At 37.1% G+C, this 9649-nt stretch overlaps 1 long non-coding RNA gene across 2 annotated transcripts; it reads left to right on the top strand.

Moving 5' to 3' along the window:
- Positions 1-229: 229 nt before the first annotated feature.
- Positions 230-9300, top strand: LOC307129059. Of its 2 annotated transcripts, none has more exons than XR_013816847.1 (5): positions 230-471; positions 2328-2947; positions 3033-3301; positions 3444-3537; positions 9104-9268. It is a non-coding gene; the product is annotated as an uncharacterized lncRNA (long non-coding RNA). The 2 variants fall into 2 exon arrangements; XR_013816848.1 differs by having other exon boundaries at positions 240-618; positions 2005-2947; positions 9104-9300.
- The last annotated feature ends 349 nt before the right edge of the window (positions 9301-9649 follow it).

The raw sequence follows: 9649 nt of genomic DNA on the forward strand, positions 1-9649 counted from the left end.
GGAACAAATTATGAAATGCACGAGAAAGTATTAAAATTTATTAAGGATACAGAACTGGTAAAAAAGATATCAATATATAAATGTTTTTTTTTTTTTTTCTTCAAAGTATATTCAACCAAGTAGTGCTCCATACTCCAACCCAGTAGGTGGCGGAAATGCACCTTTAGTTGGTTTGCCAACCGCCATATAAACAACAGAAGAAGAAGAAGAAGAAGAAGAAGAAGGAAGGGGATGACGTCAGCAGCGCACCGAGGAAGAGAGAGACGGAGATATGAGCACAAAGATCGGCAGAGATAGTTTGAGAGAAAACAACAGTGATTATGATTTTGAACTAACAGTTAGACAAAACATCTACAACGATATTTATTTAGTTTGAACTGAACTAGATTTTGTTTTCACAAGTAATTTTGAGTTATTTTTGAGTGTTTTCATCATGGACACGGCGATGACACGGAGTGAGCTTTTTTTCCTGTGAGTTGAATTGTCAATTTGAATATCATATTCAAAGAGTGTAACTAAACCCTTGCAGATTTCAATTAAGAAACCTAAAACCTAAAATTAGTTCAAAGAAATAATTAGAAAGCTAAATAGGAAAGAAAAAAGGAAATTAAACTAGGAGTTTAAAGTTAAACTAAAGGTAATCTAGATTTCAAAAAGATATTAAAAAGCAGGGCCGTGCAGAGAGTTCTTCAGGGGCAGGGGCTCAAATGTAAAAAAGGGGCATATATATATATATATATATATATATATATATATATATATATATATATATATATATATATATATATATATATATATATATATATATATATATATATATATCTATCCTTATGCTCATCAAGCCTGCATTTATTTAATCAAAAATACAGAAAAAACAGTATCCTAATATTGTGAAATATTATTACATTATGTTCTTTTTAACTTTTTATTAATCAAAGAATCTTGAAAAGAGTATCACAGTTTCCATCATTGACATTAAATCCTCATATTAGAATGATTTCTGAATGATCATGTGACACTGAAGAGTGGAGTAATGATGCTGAAAATACAGCTGTGATCACAGGAATAAATTATATTTTAAATTATTTTAAAATAGAAAACCATTATTTTAGTAATATTTCACAATATTGCTGTTTTTTATTAAATAAATGCAGGCTTGATGAACATAAGAGACTTATAATGCTGCATAATATTCAAAAATGGTAAGTTAATATAATAAAGTCCTTTCACGTCACCATTTCTCCAGCCTACACTTCACATAATAGGCCTGTAGGTGTCGGCGGCGCTTGGGTTTTGTTAACTTTGATAGTTTCATGAAATAGTAAACGGTGTATCAATATACATAAATACAAGTGAATTTAACACTACTTACCATTAATGCGACTTTTGCTGCTGTGGTTTTGTGCAGGGATTTGTTTGTTGTCAGTTAAAATCCATTTAGTTAGTGATGGAATTTAAAATATGACACAAACCGCAGGAAATCGTTCCACAAACGTTAGTTAGTCTGTCCATGTAATTTTCAACCGATTTATGAATAAGAACAGAAAATTACCGCTCCACTTTACATCGCCCAATGGAATTTGAACTTGCTTTGCCAGATCACGATTGGTTGGTGTAACATATGACAAACGGGCATTGGTGAATTGTGTAATACTTATATAATATATAGATTTGTAATTAAATCAACACATTAGCTCTGATTATGGATGAAAAAAAAATATTGGTTTACTTTTTTCCCGTAAGGCCACACACTCTCTGAAAGGACCATATTTGGCTCGAGAGCCGTTTCCGAGCAGTGGAAAATCAGCTGTCAATCAAAACGCACGCAACCCATAGCAACGCGTTACGGCAACGCCTCAACAGAAATTGTCCGACTTTTGAGCCGTTCGTTACTATTGTATACATTGTCATGTTATTATAATCACATTTATTTAGTTTTATTGACCACGATATTATCATTGATATTTGTCTGAGAGGGGCACTTTTGATTAGAAATTAAACTAGGAGTTTAAAGTTAAAGGTAATCTAGATTTCAAAAAGATATTAAAAAGGAATAAATAACGATATTAAAATAGAAAAAAGAAAATCCAGAAACCAGCTTATTTGTTTTTATTTTTGAATTTATGGACAATCAGTAATTTCATTGTATTCCATTGATCCTTTTTTTCCCTTTTCTTCTGTTTCAGTTTTTTTCCTGAAAGAGAAACAATTCGTTAATTAATTTCATTTATCCTTTTCCTTAATATAAATCTTTCAACATAATGTGAATTTACCCTCGTTGTCTGTCTGTTCATTCAATCTCTCACTGCTGCTCCCTACGAACCTAGAGTACTGGCCCACGGTTCCTATTGTAAGGCTCACCTGGGTGCCCGTTAAGCCGCAGTATCCTGGTGACCTGAAGGAGGCGCTACATAAAGAAAACAAGAGCCAAGAAATCTTTCACCTGCTCTCAGTGTGGGATGAGTTTCTCAACCAAACATAATCTTGAGCGTCACACGAGAGTTCACAATGGAGAGAAGCCGTTCACATGTGATCAGTGTGGGAAGAGTTTCAAACAAAAACCATATCTTTACGGACACATGAAGATCCACACTGGGGAGAAACCACACGTATGTGATCAATGTGGGAATAGTTTCGCACAACCAGCACACCTTAAGCTTCACATGAGGATCCACACTGGAGAGAGGATGTTCATGTGTGATCAATGCGGCAAAACATTTCTTAGGGGATCACACCTTAAGTTACACCTGGCAGTTCATACGAAGGAGAAGCCACATGCATGTTCTGTGTGTGGAAAGCATTTTTCGCTGCTGCAAACTTTACATGCACATCAGAAAATACACACTGGTGTGAGAGAGTACATGTGCTTTGAGTGTGAGAAGACTTTTACAACAGCAGGCAATTTAAAACTGCACGAGAGGATCCACACTGGAGGGAATCCTTACCTGTGTTCACACTGTGACAAGAGATTCAATCACCCATCAACTCTGAAAACACATGAGATGATACACACTGGAGAAAAACCTTACAAGTGTTCACACTGTGACAAGAGATTCAATCAGCCATCAACTCTGAAAACACATGAGATGATACACACTGGAGAAAAACCTTACAAGTGTTCACACTGTGACCAGAGATTCCGTCAGCCATCAACTCTGAAATCACACGAGAGGATTCACAGCAGGGAGAAGCCGCACACGTGTGATCAGTGTGGAACAAGTTTCTCTTTTAAAAGTCACCTGAAGGAACACATGAGGATCCATGCAGTGGAGAAACCACATCAACACATTCTGAAATCACAGTGAGTAGTTCGTCTTTATATGTTGAGAAACCGTCTCTTCTGTGTAATTTAGTTTCTTATCAGTCACGATGAGCGACAGGACATTTTGTTGGTTGATCCCTCATCATGTCTGTTGTAAATATGACTTGTTTGTTTTGGGCAGAACTACCAGAAAGCATCTGGAAGGAGAGGACCGAGAGAACGCCAGTGATCCAGAACCTGCAGAATGAAACATCATGAGACTGAAGAACAAAGAGGTTGGTGTTTATTCTTCATTCCTCATTCATTCATCATGAGACTGAACAACATGAAAAAAAAACACAAATTAAAGGACATAAAACCTCAAGTGAAATTTAATTTTAGATTTTTGACTTCTTATATAAATTTGAGACTGGAAATGTTTGGTGCATGAAGATTTAGAATAGAAACCGTTGATTCCTAATGATGCGTTCACACCAGATGCTAATGAAGCGAATAAATCGCGCTATTTGCATGTAGTTGGACGCTTGAACATTTTGAGTTTACTCGCTTTGTTTGCACGTGACATTCACTTCACAGATGCGAATTTGCATCATGGGAGGGGCGTCTGCCAGCCGGCTCGTCTCGTTCCAATCAGGAGCTTTCTCTAGTTGTGACAACAATGAGGACAAAATTATATTTTGTTATTAATTATAATTATATTATAAGTTCTGATCCTAGTGACCTCATAATTAAATATTCCGATGATGCAGCCTTGCTTAGCCTCTTGTATGATAATTAGGGATCCACCGAATCCAGGGTTCGGATTTGGCCGAATATTGGGCTTTTTGACGGGGTTCGGTTTCTGCCGAACCTCAGAATTTTTTTCCACCGAACCGAACCCTAGGCTTGCACTACTCGCCTCTGCTGGTCAAACGTAATGACACCGCCGTTGAAAGTGAAAATGAAACTCATGAACAGAAAACTTGGCAGTATTCTACTTTAAGTCAAAAGAAGGCGTTTCAAGTCAAGCTACATGTTCAATTTGCAATGCCGATTTGTCTCGTGATGAAAAGGACCCTAAACAACAACCGCTGTTAAAACATTTGCGTATGAAACATCAGAGAGAATACGAGTTGTGCATGAAGGAATCTACAGACAGCAGCCAAATTGTATTTTATTTTACCATGCAAACAGCCGCATATAGATCAGATAAAATATAAATAAAAAGAATAAAATACATAGGCCTACACTAAATATTTTCCACTTAAATAATGACAAAATTAAGATGACAAAATGAAAATACACTGAATCCGTAAGCTTTAAAAAAACGGAATAATTTTTTTTGTGTGTGTAATAAAAATAGCAGGCCTAGGCTACCTCAATCCACACATTTTTTGTTTGTTTGTTTTTTAAGTAACATGTCTAAGTGATGTGGGTTAGTCTGTAGTGCAGCCTGTTGACATTTAAACCCACGGCAGAAAACACCCTCAATCTTTCAGACAGAAGGAGAAGCCTTCTCCGTTGTGTTGTTCTTTGAAACGACAGAGGACGACTCTGGGTAATTTTTCTATAAACCATCAGGAAACAGCGGTGAGAAGAACATACGCGACAAATGTTTACTTTAGTAAACTTGACCAAAACCACACTATTAAAAGGCCTCAGATGGCACTGATGTCCCGCGAACACAGAGATAACGCCTCGCTAGAGCGTCTTTCATTTGCTACAAGTCAGGAGCTTGTACTCAGTCCCGCTGCTGGCCGTTTTGATGCCCTAAGCGCGATCACTTTATGATGCCTGCGGTGGCGGCGTTCGCGAATTTTGCAGAGCTGACCTGCGGGAGGGTAGAGAGTAGTGATCGACCGATATTGATTTTTTTAGAACCGATACCGATAAAAAAAATTTATGTGCCCGATAACCGGTATACAGAACCGATATTTATTTACTGTTTTTCTTCTGTTTTTGACAAGATTACAACACCACTGAACTGAACAAACCATTTTTTTTTATAACAATCACTCACAAATCTTATTTATACACCAATAAATAGAGGGGTCTGAAAGTGCAAAAAATAAAAAAAAGTGCACTGATATTTTTTGTTGTTTTAGATTTTGACCCCATGCTCACATGCATTTGGCATTCTTTGCAAACTGCCAGCCCTGGCAATGACTGAGTGAAGTCCGTACTTCACTTTGGGTTTTCCTCCTTTCAGTCATCTTAAAAAAAGTGTTGAAAATTAGTAGTCTTTCATGTTAATTTGAATCTTCATGTTACAAAAATAATTTTATTTATAAAAAGCATCAGCAGCAACACTAATGATAACAATAAGCAAAATAAATGTATAATGTGTAATGTTTTCAAATGGCGAAAATTAATTAAAGACAGGAGTCATATCAACTTTGCAGAAATGTAATACTTAATTTTAAACTACAGTTTTAGTAGATTTATAAACTGTTTAATAGGTTAAAGAGTGAAGAATAATTTGCTGGATAATGTTAAATAACTGAATAATATTCTCTGGAATATTGGAATATAACAAACAAAACATCGTAATTTATTGCATTTCTCAAATGGTATGTTGAGTTATATCAGAATTATTAATGTTTTTGTCGTTCTAGATTATGAAATATCTGCTGACAAACTGATGTTTATCTATGCATTTACACAGAACTACTCAAACTGCCATCGTTCGCGGAGATAATAAATAATTAATATCCATAGAGTTGTTTAGCCTACTTTGATGTTTATTAGCGAATTAATGGTTAAGTATATTTATATAATTAATTACGGTGTTTTAAACAAGTGAATCTGTTAAAGTTATATGCGGTGGCCGTGGAGCATTTCCTGAACATCAACCCGCTGCGTGAACAGCAAAATACAGACGACTTCACGAGACTAATGATGAGCATAGACAACAGGGAGAGAATTAAATTCAGCGCTTTTATTTCCAACATGTGCTCATTCATGGCTGTATTATTTAATTCATGCAGAGTTGCATCTGTATTTGGACAGGACATGACAGATTATTTTACGTGACTCGGTGAGCTTGTCTCTAAGAGAGACGAGCTCACAGAGGCATGTAAAATAATCCGTCAAATCCTGAATAAACTAGCTAGATTTCAGGCATTTATGTAACTTCTAATTTGTGTATTAATGACTTATGTTCAATAAAGTTTACTAATTACAGCAAAGCAGGCAAGTATACTTTACCTGTGCACGCCGTTGTCTCGTCTCCCCACATCTCGCCTCAGATGCGCTGTAATGGCGATCCTGCGCGCAATTCTCAAAACGCCCACAAGATGGTGCCGTTTATCTGTAAATCCGATATTACAAAACCGATATCCGATTATGGTAAAATGCTTAAATATCGGGGAAAATATCGGTAAATCGATATATCGGTCGATCACTAGTAGAGAGAGCATTTTCTTGTGGTGCTCTCCAGAGCACTTGGTGCCCTACACGCAGCGCGTGATGTGCATGGTGCTAGCGGCGGCACTGCTTGTACTACTGCTGTATTTTTTTGTCTAAATGGTCCCACACAGTAAGCTTTTCCATTGCTTCATTTTGCGAGATATATCTGGTTTGTGGTTGACATGTCGACGCACTCCGTGAGTGAACAAATAACGCTATACAGCATATTTTTCATAACCATGCATCAAAAACCAAACATTTAAAACATTTAAACCGTTTAACTGGTAGTATTAATCGGTCAATGTTCTTACTTTCGGTTAACGGTTAAATGGTCAATAGCATCCCTACACTGCTGTGGACGTTGTTTACTTCATTAATGTGTTTACTGTGATAATGGACTGAGGATGGGAGAAGGATTCGGTATTCGGTTTTGGATTCGGCCGAATCTTAACCAGTGGATTCGGTATTCGGCCGAACCCCAAAAATCTGGATTCGGTGCATCCCTAATGATAATACTGATCTCTCTGTGTATCATTCAGGGGTAGAACATTTTGTGAAGTGGTGTGACACTAATCATCTAGTCATAAATGTTAAAAAAACAGAGGAAATTATTTTTGATCAGAGATCAATAGGGAACCACTCACCAATATCTATTCATTACATACCCATTAGACAAGTGTGTTCTTACAAATATCTGGGTGTTTATATGGATAACTTACTTAGCTGGGGTTTTCATGTGGATAGTATATGCTGTTGTGTGCAACAGAGCTAACATTTTTACAAAGATTAAGATTGTATGGGGTAGAACAGAAAATAATGGACCTCTTTTACCAGGCTGTAATCGAAAGTGTAATACACTATGGATATACTGTGTGGTTTGGTAACATTGCAGTTCAATCCAAAGCTAAACTTACTCGTCTGGTAAAGATGGCTATGATAATTATGGAAAAAGGGAATACCAATCATTGGAGTATTCATATGAGCAGTCTGTCATCAGGGTAGCTACCAAGATTGTATCTGATTCTTCGCATAATTTAAATTCAGAATATGAGTTGCTGTCTTCTGGTAGACGATACAGGATGCCGATGTGCAAATACAATCGTTTAAAGAAATCTTTTGTACCAACGTCGATGAGACTTTTTTAATTAAGTAGTATATATTTTTATACAAGTAATGTTTTTTTGTGTGTATTATGTCTTTGATCATTGTGTGTGTACGTGGGCACCAGAGTCCAAGACAAATTTCCCCATTGGGGACAATAAAGTTCATTTAAATTATGTAAAAAATACATTTGATTCTTGTTATTTTTTTATTGCCCTTTTTGGTCCTTCTGCCCCTGCCCCTGAGGAGGACTGTGCATGCCACTGAATCTTCCTAATGTTGTATAACACAAATCTGCAGGACCGGGTTGTTGCAGTAATGTGGTCAGTGAATTTTAGTTGATCATCAATCACAACTCTGTCCTGGACGGAGTTATGGTTGATGATCCTAGCTGAATGGAGAGATTGTGATGAAGTGCTGGGCTGGCTGAGACCACAAGCAGTTCTGTCTTTGCAAGGTTGAGTTGCAGGTGATGTTCCTTCATCCAGGCAGAAATGTCTGTTAGGCAGGCAGCGATACAAACACCAACCGATGGATCATCTGGTTGAAATGAGAAGTAGAGTTGAGTGTCGTCGGCATAGCAGTGATAGGAAAAGCCATGTTTCTGAATGACAGATCCCAGTGATGACATGTAGATGGAGAAGAGAAGTGGTCCTAGCACTGAGCCCTGGGGAACTCCAGTAAAATATTTGCCATGTAGAAATATAATTTCAAACAGTGATTGATCTGGTTAGTGATGTTGGACTGTTATTATTTTGAACACAACTGTATAGTGATGCAGAACCTCTGGTGGATTTGTAGGCGAGTGGCTATTAGCAGCCAAATCCAATTCTCAATAAGAGCTTCTGTAGACGTCTGAGAGAAATAAAGTCAGTCTGGTTAGTAATGTGTGAAGCTGGTAATGCTGTTTGTGGAGTTGTTTAATCCTCCTCTGATGAGATCTTGTGATGGTCAGTGTCTCAAGTTGTCCACCACAGGGCAGCAGAGACTTTGAAATGTGAACAGAGGTGGAAAGTCCAGGTTCAGAAGATAAAAATTCCTGCTCTGTATTTTGTTCCAAACACCTGGATTTGCTAAGGAGCACAGTTTTTCAGCCAGGAGGTAGAGTTCATGAGTGGAATAAACATATGGTAGGACTTTTACTTTCTGACCCCTGGAGTTTACACCTCTGGCCGGTAGTACCCACCTCATCTTCAACGTCACCAAGGCTCCCCCCAATGGCCTGATGGGGGTGCGACAGCGTTCAAAAGGCTACGAAATGGCTCTTTTAATTGGTTCACTTCAAAATGAAAATATCCTGATTAATTTCTCACCCTAATCTTATCTAATATGTTCATGTCTTTCTTTCTTTAGAGTAAAAGAAATGAAGTTTTTTGAGGAAAACATTCCAGGATTTTTCTCCACATAATGGACTTCAATGGCCCAAATCAATGCAGTTTCAAAGGAAGGGCTTCCGAGGCTCTGCACGATCCCAGACGAGGAATAGGGTCTGATCTTGCCAAACCATTGACCATTTTCAACAAAAATAAACATTTATATACTTTTTAACCAAGAATGCTCGACTTGGTGTTGTGAATATTCATGGCATATGATGCCATCACATCGGAAAGTTCACGTCCGTGATGTAGGTGGAAGTACCAACCCAGTGCTGTAAAATTTTTCTTTTTTATATGATTTCATTGTATCAAGTCAAGTCAAGTCAACTTTATTTATATAGCGCTTTTAACAATGTAGATTGTTTCAAAGCAGCTTTACAGTGTTAAACAGGAAAATAATGCAGCATAATTTTATTCAGCTGTATAGCCATTTTGGAAAAATTTCAAGTATCATACAGTGACAGTGTGGGCTTTAGATTAATAATTTGATCAGTAATTTAGTTTAAATGGTTAATTTAGTTTA

Source organism: Gobio gobio (assembly GCF_949357685.1).
Source record: "Gobio gobio genome assembly, chromosome: 1".
NCBI lineage: Eukaryota > Metazoa > Chordata > Actinopteri > Cypriniformes > Gobionidae > Gobio > Gobio gobio.